At 42.4% G+C, this 16,857-nt stretch overlaps 1 protein-coding gene across 1 annotated transcript in view; it reads right to left on the bottom strand.

Moving 5' to 3' along the window:
• Positions 1 to 3,561: 3,561 nt before the first annotated feature.
• RELL1 (RELT like 1) overlaps positions 3,562 to 16,857 on the bottom strand; it is a 64,106-nt gene continuing 50,810 nt past the window's right edge. The window contains exon 7 of the mRNA XM_087827869.1: positions 3,562 to 3,914. The gene's annotated coding sequence lies outside the window, so the exon portion shown is untranslated. The remainder of the gene's footprint in view (positions 3,915 to 16,857) is intronic.

Raw genomic sequence — 16,857 nt, 5'->3', positions numbered from 1 at the left:
GCTGGGCCACTGCACACACCACCTGGGTCAGCTGTGGTGGGCCAGACGCACACAGACCTTCTGAGTTCCCAAGCAGGGTAGCGCCCTCAGCCCGGGCAGCCCTGCAGATCACCGCAGGCACCACAACTGTGCCTGTATTTTTCTAATTCTTAAAAACTCTGTGAAATAGGTTTATCTTACAGATGAGGAAATTGTGGCTCAGAAAGGTCAAGTAATTTTCCCAGCATCACACAGCAGTGAGTGGCAGAGCCGCTGTTCAAACTCAATTGCAAAGGCCGGGCCGGGCTCCTTCTCAAAGATCATACTGCTTCTCACAGTCACAGCACCTCTTTGACAGGCTTCAGAGCATGGGGTTTCCTCCAAAACGGAGCCCATTCAGTGCCACCGGCATCCCACACGACGCCTGCAGGGACACAGCTCCAGGTGAGAAACTGGGGTTTCTCATGAGAGAGACTCTAGACAACTTGCCAGGATCAGAAAACAGATTAGGAAAAACCCAAACTTGGATTTTTACTCCCATAAAATAGCTAATGATAGTCTTTCATTTTTAAATGTAGGTTTTTGTTTATTAATTTATTTAGCAAACGAGCTACTTTCTGAGCCCCAAGGTACTTACTGAAAGCACAACGAATGGCCAAGAAGCCATGCAGTTCTCGCATTTGGCCAACAGAGGGAGGAAGTGCCAGCTGTGCAGGGCAGACCACCTCCCGTGTGCACGGGATGGACAGCGACACCCGCTGGGCCACAGAGTGTAGGACACAAAGTCCCAGGTGGCCTTACAGGTGTTTGGACCTGCAGTGAGGGACACACACCCCCGGGAGATCTGAGAATAGTCCTGAAGAATAGTCCCAGGAAGGTGAGGAACCAGCCTGCCCCACAGACAAAAGGGTCAAGGGGATCCAAGAACTGGCGAAGACCTTAAGTGCAAACACAGTTCCCTTTGACCACAGCCAAGCCCTGGGCAGCCAGCCTGAGTCGTGGCACCCACTCCCTCGCCCCAACAGTCCTGTCCTCAGTGGGAGGGAGGGATGGAAGGGTTCCTCCACTTCACAGCTAGATTAGGGTGGCGGAAGCCTACATATCAAGACAGACTTGAGAAGTGGTGCAGGGGCATGCTCGGCCCTGGACAGCCCCCTGCACATTCACCCAGGGCCTGCTGGTGTCGGGAGAGCTGCATCATGGTTCAGGGGGCACTGCAAGGCGGCGTCCTGTCTGCCCGTGGAACAGAATGGCCCCAGGTGCAACCCGACCAACTGCTCACTGCCCCCCGAACAAGCTGAGAAAGACACGAAAGCAAAACAGTGACCCAGCCCCAGCCACTCTGCATTACACATGCGCTGGAGAAGATGCCAGAAGGCTGACTAAGAATAAAACCTGTCACCCCGTGACACCTTCTGACTCTGAGCTGAGAGATTTGGGGGAATTTCTAACATCCTCCCCTGTGCATACATTCTGGGTTTCTTCATCTTCATAAACTGAAAATTATAAAAACCAGCTTTTCTACTTTCTTAGCAAAAGCCATTATTGGTCACCTTGCTTTCAAGGCAAAAAAAAAAAAAAAAGGCAGTGGGGGATCCTGGAACAGAGAAAGGACATTAGTGGGACAACTGGCGAGCTCAGAATAAAGTCATGGCTTAATTAGTAATAATATACCGATATTAATTTCTTAGTTTTGAACACTGTCCTGTGGTTATATAAGATGTTAACACAAGGGAGATGGGGTGAAGGGGATACAAGAACTCTTTACTGCTTTTGCAACTCTTCTATACATCCACAATTATCTCCAAACTTAAAACTAACCTTTATGGCGGGGATGAGGAATGGTGTTACCATGGGGGGGAAATCCAATGAGGAAAGTCAGCCAAATGATCACAACGTAAGAAATTAGGCACCGTAATATGAAGCTCCGTAAGTTACACCACCACACCGCTTTCGGTACACAGCACACCAACAGTCGGATCACTCACAAACTGCACACTGTATTTAACACTTTTATTTTTAACTCTGCTTTGGTAGTACAAAAGTCGTAAAAGTACAAACCGGACAGTTAAAAATACACTTGACACTCAAAAGGGTGAAAAATTTCCTTTACAAGTTTTTACATCGAGGTGGCAGCCAACCCATTCGTTACACCCAAAGTCAGTCCATCGTTAGTGTTTCTATAGCAAGTTTGTGAGGGTCCCAGTCCTGCAGCAGGAGGAAGACACGCGGCCTGTAAACGTCAGTTGCTTTGGGAACAGAACACTCGAGAGTTCTTATCAGATCATAGAAACCAGTAAAAAACTTATGTGTTGAAAATATTGAATGCTTAACTTTTGGCATATTTGGAAAACAGACAGAAACTGCTCAAGTATTAGAAAATATTTAAAACGTACTGTTGGTATAAATACAATCTTAAAATATTTGAGTATTCTCTTGCCTGTCGTATTGCTATTAAAAAAGTGCTCTGACTTGAATAAAGTTAAAAAATAATTAAAGCTGAAGAATATCTTACATTTTACCCCTCACCATTCTGAGGGCATATTCTTTAAACAAACAAAATTAAATGATACTTTTTTAAAAACTAAAACTATTGGTCTAGAGTGCACATATATTATTTACACTAATTCACATCCCCCAAGTTCCTATATTGCTACTTTTTGGACCGCAGTGAAGTTTGTTCCATACTGACTTCCTCTAGTCCACTGTATTTATGTATGTATACACATACGCCTTTTAATTAGTTGTCAGTAAAAATTGACACGAAATCGAATGTTAGACACTTTTAGTTTGATGCCAGAAACAGAATGGAATGAGTATATTTACAGTAAATACTTCAAATACATTCTAATGGAAATCACCTTCTGGGAGGCAAATGAGAAATGTGCCCTTTCTCTCTGAAATAAAAGCAGCAAGAAGTAGGTCTTGGTGATCTCCCTGTAGGTGGCCCTCCCAGCCTTTGCCCCAGACCTACCATAAATGTACTGTTTTTGCCTCTGAGTTAGTTCTTTCAGGTGTTGCATGAACTCTAAGGCTAAAAAAAATAAGTATGGTTTCCCAAGCCCAAAGGGGGAAAGAACCACTCAGACTCTTTTAAATAATAAACATTAGTTACAAGCTGGAAAACAGCAAGTGCACCAAGGAAAACAAGCCAGGGGAAGGTGCAGGCCCATCTGGCAGGAGAAGCGGAGATTTTTTGTTTTGACCTTCGGTTGCCAAAACAAGAATTTTTTTGTGACTTTAAACCATTTCCCCCTTTACTGAATAAACTAAACAAGAATTGTTCAGCTCAAGTTTAAAAAAGAAAAAAACCACTTCTCAATATTTTATAAGTGACCTAAGAGAGTGGAATGATGGTGGCAGAAGTCAATGCTGAACCCTTGGTCTTTGAATCCAAACTCTGCCCTCTGGTTCCACCTGACTCCGTGACCTCCTGGGGTATCGGTTTCTCAGGGCTAGACTAGGTTATCTTCAAGGACCTTTCGCCACCAGACAGTCATCTTTATCTCTTGTAACAGTTAAACTGTCAGAGGATCTTTTACAATCAGTAGTAAAACAGGAAGGAAGGGTGAGGGGAGCGTCAGCTCAGACTACACGAGCACTTCCACGTACACGGTGATCAGCCTGGGAAAGCTGGACACCCAAGGCCAGGGACGGGGATTGGGAGGATGGTGGCTGAAGGCGGCTGGAAAGATAAAAAAATGAGCTCTTTTCTTGCCTGGATCTGTAATAAATTTTTCATCAGACTTTAAAACCAAAACTTGTTTCAAAGCCAACTGGATTTGGTATTCAGCATAGCAACAATATTCCCTTTTAGCTTTTTTCCATATGCCTGCAGACTCCATGATAGAAATCGTATAAAAGATAAAAAACATTCCTTGGGCAACTCCATTCTTGTAGTTTTCAGTCTCAGAACTCTTCCAATGAAGTGGTTCCTAAAAGAGAAATGGAGAGAGGTAAAGCTTTGTAGCTTTGTGATATTTGCATAATATCACATACCTGCCTGCCTGAATATTTAAGCATGGAGAGAAACTGTAATCCACTCACCCTTCCCACGCATTCCCTCCCCCATCACACACTTCTTCTAGAATTCAGTCTGAAGAAAGCTAAGTACCACAATTTCAAAAGGGCCTCATTATCAAGGTTTTCTAAATGAAGAAAGAGCGGAATCTGAGACCCACAGTGGACTAAGGGTGTTGGCCTGCTCTAAAGTGAGCTCTAAGGTGGGCTTCTCCCCGTGAGTCAGTATCACTTGCTGGGACCCTGTTTCTCAACTCCCAGCCACATTCTGTCACGTGAACACGCTCAGTCACCAGGGCCTTAGATTTCAGGCGGGGTGTCTTCCCAGGCCACTCCGAACAGTTAACTCCTAGTCTCCTTGAGCACACAGGGCACCTTGGCTGGGATTTCACTGGCAAGTAAGAACACAGTGATGAAATGCTCAGTCCTAGGTCCTCCTGAACCTCCTCGGCTCCGAGCTGTATTAAGCTCTCCGAACCACCGGTCTGTGTCTGTCTACATTTACATTACAAATGAAGTCCCTTGTAAACTGGTAAAACAGTTTTCTATATTCCAAAGGGTTTTATTGTTTTTACAAGTGTCTCATCTAAGTGACAGACAGTTGTGCACCTTTCCTTTCTGAAGACTGGACACCAGGACAGGACTAAGTTCTAGAGCTCCCTGTGTACATTGAAACATACACACCACGCAGGCCAACCTTTTGTTCCAGGTTAAGGAACAAAACATTCTCTTGCTGCCAAAAGTGTGTTTGCCTATAAATATTAAACGAAAACAGGGATGAAACCAACTTGCAAAAATATGGAGTCAACAGAGATGTCTTAATTTAAGTATTACGTTATACTTATATTCTAACTCATCCTTCAAAATATTACCATATTACTCCTTTCTGCCACTCTGTAATTTATAATATTCATAGTGGTTATGAGAGAGGCAGAGACAGAGATAGATACTGATTCAGCAAACTAACTAGGTTGGGTAAAGGACCCTTTATCCCCTTAGCTAAACAGAAAGGATATAAAACACTGTCCCTAAAACAGCACAAGCTGAGTTATTAATTCTAAATGACATGATTCCCTGCACTGCACTGCTTGCTTTAGCACGGCTGAGCTACAGATCTGAACCCTAAAACTGAACAGTCAAGTCTGGGAATACTTTCAACTGAGAGTCGATTAGTATGGAAGAGACTAGCAAGAAAAAGGTAAAAAAGCCAGAGGTGGAGAAAAAGAAACATGGTCCTAAAACACAAAAAAGAGAGAATGTTCTCAGTAAAACGTCAAACTAGGCCATTACCTAGAAAATAGGTATTCGACTATTTTTATGTCTCCTTTTATCATCTGCTCCCTTAGACCTAGACTTTTTTGCACCAAGTAAAACAAGGTCAAGGGTGAGGGATGTCAGGCCTGGAATGTAACGTCTGATCGTAGTAAGAGTCTTCATTCCAGTGTAGGAGAAATTCCCGTTCTTTGCACAGATCTGACCAACTTTAAGGAGTGGGCGTGCAAGGAGGAGGGCTGGGCGAGGAGACGAGGGGTCTGAAGCCACCCCCGTGACTAGCTGTTGAACTGAAGCAGCCCCTCGTGGGGCAGTGGGGTTTGACACAGATGATATATGGATAATGCTTAGGCCAGGGCCAAGCAGTCAGCACACACCCAAAGGTTAGCTCTTAGGGTCATTACCATTCTGTGACAGATTAAAACTGCAAGGTGCCTGGCCATTGTGGCTTAGTTGGTTGAGTGTTGTCCCATGCACAGAAAGGTCACTGGGTTCGAGTCCCAGTCAGGGCACATGCCCAGGTTTTAGGTAGATCCCCAGTTGGGGTGCGTGTAGGAGGCAACCAATCGATATTTCTCTCTCACATCAATGTTTCTTTTTCTCTCTCTCCCTCCCTCTCTCTAAAATCAATAAAAACATTTAAAAAAAAAATAGAACTGCACCATACATAGTATCTTTGAGAGAAAGTGAAAAATAAAAATTGCTGCTCAAAGTCCTCACTACCAGTGCCATGAACTAAGCAAAAAAAGGGGGCAGAAGGGGGCAGTTAGCCTTTTTAAAGCTCTATTAAAAGCTGCTCAGCACTGATTTGCAGTCCTGGGCTCTCTCTCCACAAACCCACACTTATTAGCAGGCAGCATGTGACCTGCACAGCAGCTCTCAATTACCAGGTAAATACCTATCTGATGAGGATTACAATCTAGGAAAGGAGACACCACGTGCTCAGTGGCCTGTAAATTTCCAACTGTGGCCTTATTTCTGGGGCTGTGTCACATGCATCTTCACATTGTTAAATTTCTTCTCATTTCATTCCACAGTTGTGAATAGATCCATATTGATAAACAAGCACGGACTTTAAAATAGTATTTCTTTACCACAGCACATCAGTGTTCAAAGGTGCCTTCCACAGGGTCACACAGCAGTCAGGAACCACGACTGGGCTGACGTAAATGCTGGGAGGCCAGCAGCAGTGGACAGGAGGGGAGACATCACTCCATTGCCAGGGGACTCCACCATATTTAACAAGCCTAACCTCTCTCTTTTGGGCAAATTTGGTGATTACCGTCTTACATGAGTGAGTACTCAAGCTGGAAGAAATTAAGCAAAACTTCTTATATTGAAAAGACAATGTATAAATCCCAAGTGTGACCATTTCCCCCATAAAGACTGATGGACAGACATGCAGAAGCTCAAAAGATTGATCTGGAAAGTGTATTGCTTACTACACAAGTCTAATTATAAAGCTAAAGCCATGATTCCATTGTTAGGTTATGGCTCCACCAAAGCCATATATGCAGTACAGCAGTCACCCCTTTTCCATGGGGGTGGGGGGGACACTCCGAGACCCGCAGTGGATGTCTGAAACCTATGATAGTACTGAGATACATATACTGTGTTTTCCCTACACATACATACCTGTGATGAAGCTTAATTTAGAAATGAGGCATAGCAAGAGAAATGAGGCTTCCCTGAACACAAGCGCTGGATACCGTGACAGTCCGTCTGATAACCGAGATGACTACTGAGTGACTAACGGGAGGGGAGCGGATGGACCCTGGACAGAGGGATGAGTCACGTCCCAGGCAGAACACAGCAGGACAGCACGAGACTTCATTACACTACTGAGAAAGACTCTCACTTTAAAACTTATGAGTTATTTATTTCTGCAACTTTCCACTTAATATTTTTGGACCATGGTTGATGGGGGATTAACAAACCATCAAAAGGTAAAACTTCAGATGATGGGGGGGTGGCTACTGTATCTTTTTAAGACATATATGTCCCTTGTTAAAAAGGATTCTTTAGAAAAAAGGATCTGGTCCCTTTTAAAATGACGAACACGTTTAAAACACTAGAAACGTAAGTACTAAGCCCTCACAGGACAGGGTGTCAAGGAAGGAAAGGACAACCTGGTCAATGACAACGGGAGCTGGCATTTACAGCATGCTTTCTATGTGGCAGGCACGGTGGCACTGAGCAACCTGTCCAATGACTCCACGAGTCAACGATGACTGCCATCCTCACAGGAGGAAACCGAGGCTTACAGGTTCAGCACCACGCCCAAGGCCACACAGTAATCATGTTACAGTCACCCCCACGCTGCAGGGCCACACCAGTCACCACAGACAGCTGCGACGTCACTGAGATCTGCTGGTTCCCTCACCTCTCTGCCCCCCACCTGTGTGGGGACAACAGAAAGGACATGCAGGAACTGAAAACGTGACGGGGCCACTCCCTGGGAAGTCACTGTGGCTCCACAGCAACAGCTGAATGGTGCTAAAAACCTGCACCCTAAAAGGCACCCAGATCAAATGTGCACCTGTATGATGGTGACTAGATACAAGCCCACAGAATCGCAGAGCTGGCCTGAGAATTTTCTAGGACACTTTTAAATAAAATAAATGGAAAGTTATTTATAGAAACAGAGCTAAAATTGCACCAGTAATATTCACACTCAAGCCCCACAGCTACCTGTATGTGATCTTTCACCAGTAACCTGTAACCGTGAAGATCAAACTTCTCGGGACCAGGCTCCAGTCAACCCTCTGGTGATGTGCTGGCCGTTTCCAGTGGAAAGATCGCAGCCACGTGACAACAGGATCTTGCAACAGCACTGCCTGCCTGGGTTGTCACCTTTCCAGGTGTAGGTTAACAGGAAGATACCAGAAGGTACTTACTTAAGGTACTTAAAGGTCTGTAGTCCTTTAAATCTTGCTCTGGTCTAAATTTAGTGGTAAATTTTATAAATTACTATTAATAGCTTTGTAGGTTAATAAAGCCTCCTTGTTTATTTAGAAAGCACAACAGATTCATGCTCATTTAGGCTCATCCATGCAGTCTCTTTAAGTCTGCATCTCAGAATGACCAGCAGCATGTGCTTTAGAATTGGCTCAAATATTACTAAAAACTGCAGATCTCTCAGGATACCCCTATGACTTATTAAATCAGAATCCATGGGGCTGGAGCCCAGGACTATGCTTTCTTGCAAGGTGCCCCCTTGATTAATACACAAATAAGGGGTTAGTTAAGTCAAAAGGGAAACCCTGGACTAATGTTTGTCACCTGTTAGCAATCATAAGAATTAAATTCAGTTCCAAAGGGCAAACACAACACTACAAAGTCTGCTGAGGTCACAAAAATCTATATAAAAAATGGAAGAGAACACAGGTATGACAGAAGCATTTAAAGACTCAAATATTAATTTAAAAAATCTCAGCAACTCAATCTGAACTACAAAATTTTTGAATTACAGAATCATTTTTAAACTTATTTCAAAATAGTTTGGAACTAGAATTCAGCTAACCCGCAGAGGTCCATTTTAATGACCAGATGAGTGAGTGGTTATCACACCTGTTAAGGAAGCACTGCGGGCCAGCCATATACGAATCGCCACCTGAAGGCACAGCAAAAGGTAAGAAGGCAAAGACTTAGCCTTCGAAGGAAAGAGCCTGGAGCTTGTAGAGAGAAAACAGAAATAATCAGCTTCAACCCAAGACAAACTGAGGTACATGGCACATCCTTTCTACACAAAAGAGGGTATTTCAAAACTTACTTTTGCATCTAATAATACGGAATAGATGCTCTGTGCCTGTATGTATAGCTCTACTATACCGATGTAGCCTCCCTGCTAAGGTGTGTGACAATGCCCATCCCCCTTCACCCTCCTCAACGCTGGAAGGGAGGGGGAGAGGGAGAGAGAGAGACAAAGGGAAAGGGAGAGAGAGAAACATCAATGTGTCTGACACACTGATTGGGTGCCTCCCACACTCACCCTAACCAGGGTCAGGGATAAAATCTGCAACCCAAATACTGGCCCTTGACCAACAATCGAACCCATGACCATTCGGTTCATAAGCTGATACTCTAGCCACTGAGCCAAGCCAGCCAGGGCAATAGTCAGTACATTTTCATGTATGTGGGTCAAGTCAGGAAAAATTAGAATGTTTATAGGTATTTTTTTACATTCAAATTGGAGTTTTTTAAAGTAGCATAGGAATAAAATGTATATTCCTGCAAATTATATTGCCTTCTTCACTGAATAATTCCAGTGAGAATTTCTGCGCTCCTTGTAGCCTCGAGTCTTCTAACATTAGATTTGGATCTTACTGGGAAGTCTGGAGGTTGCTCTTTACTGAGTTATATCCTCATAGCAATTTATTTAATTTTTTTTAATTTTTTTTATTTTTATTATTTTATTTCTGTTTAAAATATTACAGATGTCCCTTTTTCTTCCAAATGACCAGTTCCACCCCGTCCCCTCCCCCTCCCCCTTCCCAGTCCCTCTCCCCACCACTGTCAGTGTCCTTGGGTTGTGTGCATAATTCTTTGGTTACTCTCTCCCCCTCCACCCACCCGCCCTCCTCCATCCCTCTGACATTCGTCAGTCTGATCTATGCTTCCATGTCATTGAATCTATTCTGTTCACCAGTTTATTAAGTTCTTTAGATTCCATGTATAAGCAAGATCATGTGATGTTTGTCTTTCTCTGCCTGGCTTATTTCACTTAGCATAATTTTCTCCAGGTCCCTCCATACTGTCCCAAAGGGTACGAGATTCTTCTTCTTTACAGCTGCGTACTATTCCATGGTGTGAATGTCCCATAGCTTTTTATCCCCTCATCTACTGATGGGCACTTGGGCTGTTTCCAGATCTTAGCTATTATAAACTGTGCTGCTATGAACATCGGGGTGCATATATTCTTTCTGATTAGTGTTTCAGGATTCTTAGGATACATTCCTAGGAGTGGGATCACTGGGTAAAACAGCAGCTCCATTTCTAATTTTTTGAGGAACCTCCACACTGTCTTCCATAGTGGCTGCACCTGTCTGCATTCCCACCAGCAGTGAACCAGGGTTCCCCATCCTCCACACCCTCGACAGCACCTGTCGTTTGTTGATTTGTTGATGGAGCCATTCTGACAGGTGTGAAGTGATACCTCATTGTGGTTTTAATTTGCATCTCTCTGATGATTAGCAACGTGGAGCATTTTCTCCTGTGTCTCTTGGCCATCCGTATGTCCTCTTTGGAGAAGTATCTATTTAAGTCCTTTGCCCATTTCTTAATTGGGTTGTTTGTCTTTCTCTTGCTGAGTAGTATGAGTTCTTTGTACACTTTGGAAATTAGCCCCTTATCAGATTCATCCTTGGCAAGTATGTTTTCCCAGACCGGGGCTCCTTTGTATTTTGAGGCTGTTTTCTTTTGCTGTGCAGAAGCTTTTTAGTTTGATGTAGTCCCATATGTTTATTTTTTTCTTTGTTTCTCTTGCCCTAGGAGTTGTATCAGTGAAAAGTCCACTACGTGGGATGTCTGTAACTTTACTGCCTACATTTTCTTCCAGGATTTTTATGGTTTCGTGACTTACATTTAAGTCTTTTATCCACTTTGAGTTTATTTTTGTGTATGGAGTAAGCTGGTGGTCTGGTTTCATTTTTTTGCATGTATCTGTCCAGTTTTCCCAGCACCACTTATTGAAGAGACTGTCTTTGCTCCATTGGATACTCTTGCCTCCTTTGTCAAATATTAACTGACCATAATGGCGTGGGTCTATTTCTGGGGTCTCTGTTCTGTTCCATTGATCTATATGCCTGTTGTTGTACCAATACCAGGCCGTTTTGATTACAGTGGCTTTGTAATACAGTTTGAAATCCGGTAATGTGATCCCTCCCACTCTGTTCTTTTTGCTCAAGATGGCTGCAGCTATTCGGGGTCTTTTTTGTTTCCATATAAATTTTCGAAATGTTTGTTCTAGGTCTGTGCAATATGCTGTTGGTATTTTAATAGGAATTGCACTGAATTTATAAATTGCTTTGGGTAATGGACATTTTAATGACATTAATTCTTCTAATCCATGAGCATGGTTTATTCTTCCACTTGGTTAAATCTTCCTCTATTTCTTTTTTCAGTGTCACCTAGTTTTCTGATTACAGGTCTTTTACATCCTTGGTTAAGTTTATTCCTAGGTATCTTATTTTTTTAGTTGCAATGGTAAATGGTATTGCTTTCTTAGTTTCTCTCTCTGAAAGTTCATTGTTGGTGTATAAGAATGCCATTGATTTCCGGATGTTGATTTTGTATCCAGCTACCTTGCCAAATTCGTTTATCAAATCTAGTAGTACTTTGATGGAGTCTTTAGGGTTTTCTATATACAATATCATGTCATCTGCAAATAATGACAGTTTTACTTCCTCCTTTCCAATTTGAATACCTTTGATGTTTTCCTCCTGTCTGATGGCTGTGGCGAGGACTTCCAGTACTACGTTGAATAAGAGTGGTGAAAGTGGACATCCCTGTCTTGTTCCGGTTTTTAATGGAAATGGTTTTAGTTTTTGCCCATTGAGTATGATGTTGGCTGTAGGTCTGTCATTTATGGCCTTTATTATGTTGAGGTATGATCCCTCTATTCCCACTTCGCTGAGAGTTTTTATCAGAAATGGGTGCTGGATTTTGTCGAATGCTTTTTCTGCATCTATTGATAGGATCATATGATTTTTGTCCTTCATTTTGTTTAATTGATGTATCACATTTATTGATTTGTGGATGTTGTACCAGCCTTGCATCCCTGGAATAAATCCCACTTGGTCATGATGTATGATCTTTTTAATGTATTGCTGGATCCGGTTTGCTAGTATTTTAGTGAGGATTTTTTCATCTATGTTCATCAGAGATATTGGCCTGTAATTTTCTTTCTTTGTAGTATCTTTATCTGGTTTTGGGATTAGGATGATGCTGGCCTCATAAAAAGAGTTTGGGAGTTTTCCCTCCTCTTGAATTTTCTGGAATAGTTTGAATAGGTGTTAATTCTTCTTTGAATGTTTGGTAAAACTCCCCTGTAAATCCATCTGGTCTAGGACTTTTGTTTGCTAGGAGTTTTTTGATTACTGCTTCAATTTCATTAGTTGTTATCGGCCTATTCAGTTTTTCTGTCTCTTCTTGATTCAGCTTTGGAAGGTTGTATGCTTCTAGGAATTTGTACATTTCCCCCATGTTGTCCAATTTGTTGGCATATAGTTGCTCATAATATTTTCTTACAATCCTTTGTATTTCTGTTGGGTCAGTTGTTATATCACCTCTTTCATTTCTGATTTTATTTATTTGGGTCCTCTCTCTTTGTTTCTTAGTGAGTCTGGCTAAAGGTGCATCAATCTTATATACCTTTTCAAAGAACCAGCTCTTGGTTTCATTGATTTTTTGTATTGTTTTTTTGGTCTCAATGTCATTAATCTCTGCTCTGATTTTTATTATTTCCTTCCTTCTACTTCCTCGGGGCTTTTCTTGCTGTTCTTGTTCTAGTTCTTTTAGTTGTTGTGTTGGATGGTTCATTAGATCTTTTTCTTGTTTCTTGAGATAGGCCTGTAATGCTGTGAATTTTCCTCTCAGGACTGCTTTTGCCGTGTCCCATAGGATTTGGGTTGTTGTCTGTTCATTTTCGTTACTTTCCATGAAGTGTTTGATTTCTTCCTTGATCTCGTCGGTAACCCATTCATTGTTTAATAACATGCTATTTAGCCTCCATGTGTTTGAATATTTTTGAGGTTTTTTATAGTGGTTGATTTCTAGTTTCATGGCATTGTGATCTGAGAAGATGCTTGATATGATTTCAGTCTTCTTATATTTGTAGAGACTTGCCTTGTGCCCTAACATGTGGTCTATTTTTGAGAATGTTCCATGTGCACTTGAGAAGTATGTATATTCTGCTGCTTTGGGGTGAAATGTTCTGTAAATGTCAATTAAATCCATTAGGTCTAAGTTATTCATTTAAGGTCTGCGTTTCCCTGTTGATTTTTTGTCTTGATGATCTGTCCAGTGCTGACAGTGGGGTGTTAAAGTCCCCAACTATGATTGTGTTGTTGTCAATCTCCCTTTAAAGTCCCCCAAGAAATTTATATATTTAGGTGTTCCTATATTGGGTGCATAAATGTTTATAAGGGTTATTTCCTCCTGTTGGATTGATCCCTTTAGTAATATGTAGTGACCATCTTTGTCTCTTGTTATGGTCTTTATTTTGAAGTCTGTTTTGTCAGAAATAAGAACTGCTGCTCCAGCTTTCTTTTCCTTTCCATTTGCTTGGAATGTTTTATTCCATCCCTTCACTTTTAGCCTGTGTAAGTCTTTTGCTCTGAGGTGGGTCTCTTGTAGACGGCATATATTTGGGTCCTGTTTTCTTAGCCATTCAGCTACCCTTTGTCTTTTGATTGGACCATTTATTCCATTTACATTTAAGGTTACTATTGATATCAACTTATTTAATGCCATTTTTCCCCTTTATGCTGATGTACCTTTCTCTCACTATTCCTTCTTTTTCTTAAAACAGTCCTTTTAGCATTTCTTGCAATGCTGGTTTGGTGGTACTGAACTCCTTTAGCCTTTTTTTGTCTGGGAAGCTTTTTATTTCACTTTCCATTTTAAATGATAGCATTGCTGGGTAAAGCAGTCTTGGTTGCATGTTTTTGCTTTTCATTACTCATAGCAATTTAAATGTGTACATATAATTAGCAAAAATGGGTTTCCCCAGTGACAGTAAGTGAACACTTGTGATTTACCAGCGCTATGACAGTGAGAGTCATTCAGAGCACTTTATTCCAAGTAAAATGTAACTGACATAAAGATAATTGGGCTGTATCTAGAAAAACAAAGATTTGCTTAGGAAATATTTAAATGCAGTTCAGAAGTGTCAATCTCCACACGACTATGATTCAATGTCCTCACTAAGCTACAGATAGGATAACTTATTATTCTGAGTAGTACCATGTCTTGCTAATGAGGAACGCAGACAAGTTAGACCTATTGTCTTCTGAGCTCAAGGTTAGCTGATTGGTCATCAGAGCCTCTATATGAGCATCAGATGAACAGCCTACACCTTGAGTGGCAGAAAAATTAAGAAATATTTAGAAAACCATTAATTTTTCATGGTTATTTGCTAAGTGTATAAAGGGGGCTTGATATAATACAACAGTAGCATGTAGCATTTGCCAACTCAGCATTAAGTGCCAAGGAACAAGATACCTAAAAGGTGGATATTATCATTATCCCACTTTTCAAATGGAGAAACTGAGGCAGGAGAGGCTGTTATTGTCAGAGATTACATAGATAAAAAGTGACAGACTGGGACTTGAGCACAGAGAACCTGTCCTGTGGAGTCACTACGGGATTCGGCATCCTTCCCCTGGAGAAAACAGGAGCTGGCTAATGTTAATAGAGATCAAAGCCTCAAGTTACAAATTAAGAAAAATAAAAATCCTAGTTTAACAATTAATTCCCTCTTCCTTCTAGTCCTGGGCAAAAATGTCACCTAGCATATTTCATTTTCTGCCTCCTTTGAGCCCCTGCAGGTCTGTCTCTAGGTTCTGCAGTCTCCTTGAGCATCCAAAGCTGCAGTTTCTATGGTGAAAAGGGTAGAGGCCCCTCTTTCTTAGTCCTGGTCAAATGACAGGGCTCCTGGGGGAGGAGAGAAAAGCTCCCTGAGGGGCCAGGGGGTCAATCTCTGGTCCAAAGCAGGAAGGGCTGGCAGCAGACCTTGCTGGGGAGATGTGTGTGGAGAGGCAATGGCTTGCTTTGGTGGCAATTCAAAACAAAACAAAAACCTCTGGTTCCCATGTTGTCTAAATTCTGGGAATACTGACAAGTATGTTTGAGTCTCTTCTGTATATGGAACAAGGCTATGAAACAATAACTCAGAACATCATAGTGATGACAGCAAAGTATGTTTTTAGGTCCATCCAAAACTCTCACATTTTGTCCATAAATGTTTTGGAGCCATTCCCAACAACAGGGAACAAACAGAGCATAGAACTTTTAAAATGAGCCCAGCGTTTTTACTCTTCATGGCTCAAACAATGTGGGAGAGTAAGAATTCAATAGTCATCAGCTTCGACAAAAAGTGGAAACTGTACATACACATATATGTTGTATAAGCATGTGTATATGCATAGAATAACCGTGAGAGGACACAGGAGACTCCAATATCTGTAATCCCCCCTTGGAGAGGGGACTAGGAGTGACGTGTGTGCTGGGGGAAAGATAGGGTGAAGACTTACATTTTTTAAGACTTTCAATTATTGTGCGTATTTTCAACATCCAATACCTTGGAGGCACTGAAGGGACTAAACCATCAGGAAGCCCCAGGCTCTGGAATTAATGATCAGCATGACCTTGAACAAGATACATAACCCCCTAGAACCTCCCTATTCTAAAACAAGGGAACCAGGGGCATGGGGAGAAAAGTCTACTATAAAAACCAGAGCAGAAGCTCCATGAGAGCATCGCCCTTGTCTGTCCACTTTCCACACTGCTACATCCCTAAGGCCCAGCACAGTGCCTGGCACATAGTAGGGCCTCAATAAATACTTTTCATAGATATACCTGAATTGACCTGAGCTAGCCATCACAGCTCCTCTGAGATCTCATGGTCTATATCTTACTCTACGTGTAAGAAAAGAGAACAGCTCACAAAATGGACCTGGTCCAGGCACAGCTCACACAGCCAAATACCATCAGAAGGTCCCCACAGGAGACCAAAGGAGGCCCTGCCCAGTGAAGGACGATAATGTTGAAACAATCGCTACTGTGAGCTACTGGGCTGAGTTGAATGAAGACTCCCCTCACCCCCTTGTTAGAGAACACAAATCTCCCTTGAACTTCAAAGCCACTGAGCATGTTGGTTCCAAAGTGTGGCTTTCTCCCCTTCCAAGCCCTCTCTCACCATCTAGCCCAGGGATCTGGGAAAATTTACTCCCTCTGAGCCTGGTTCCTCATGGATAAAGCAGAGAGATTATCACCCATAACTCATAAGGGTGCAGTTTCTTTTTATAAATATATATACCATTGTCCCCTTTTAGAACACTGAATCTAATGATGGGGCTTCCATCAAAGCCAAGATCCTTTTGCTTTGTTAAAAAAATATGTATTTGACCCTGAAAAAATTATATGCTATGGAGGAAAGTATTAACTTATTAGTGGTACCTGAAGTTTCTCATCCTCTCCTTCCCTGGAGCGTTAACAAAAGAAGCACAACAGCAAATAAAGCAACAGAGCTTCAGGGAGGCCCCTGGGGACTCTCCGCCACACTGCCTGGCACAGAGCTCAAAGGAAGGGGGAAGCTTGTCCCTCCTCACTGTCAGAGGAGAAAATGAAGGCACCAAAGGCCACCACGCTCGGGAGAGAGGGAGCATGACCTATGGAACAGTTTTGGCAGAAGGGGCAGAGCCCAGCAGAGCCGAGCCCCAGCTGAGCAGCACAGTGAGGTGCAGAGAACTTCCCAGTTCTCCCCACCATCCTCTGATCTTCATAATGAAAGGAACATAAGTCAGCAAAACCTTTCCATTGCCCTCTAACCAATTCTGGTTCCACCTCCATGAAGAGAACGGTTAT

Source organism: Miniopterus natalensis, chromosome 1 (assembly GCF_054644295.1).
Source record: "Miniopterus natalensis isolate mMinNat1 chromosome 1, mMinNat1.hap1, whole genome shotgun sequence".
Lineage (NCBI taxonomy): Eukaryota > Metazoa > Chordata > Mammalia > Chiroptera > Miniopteridae > Miniopterus > Miniopterus natalensis.
Note: the sequence above shows the minus strand (reverse complement) of the source record. Positions and strands in the feature narration are given on the sequence as shown.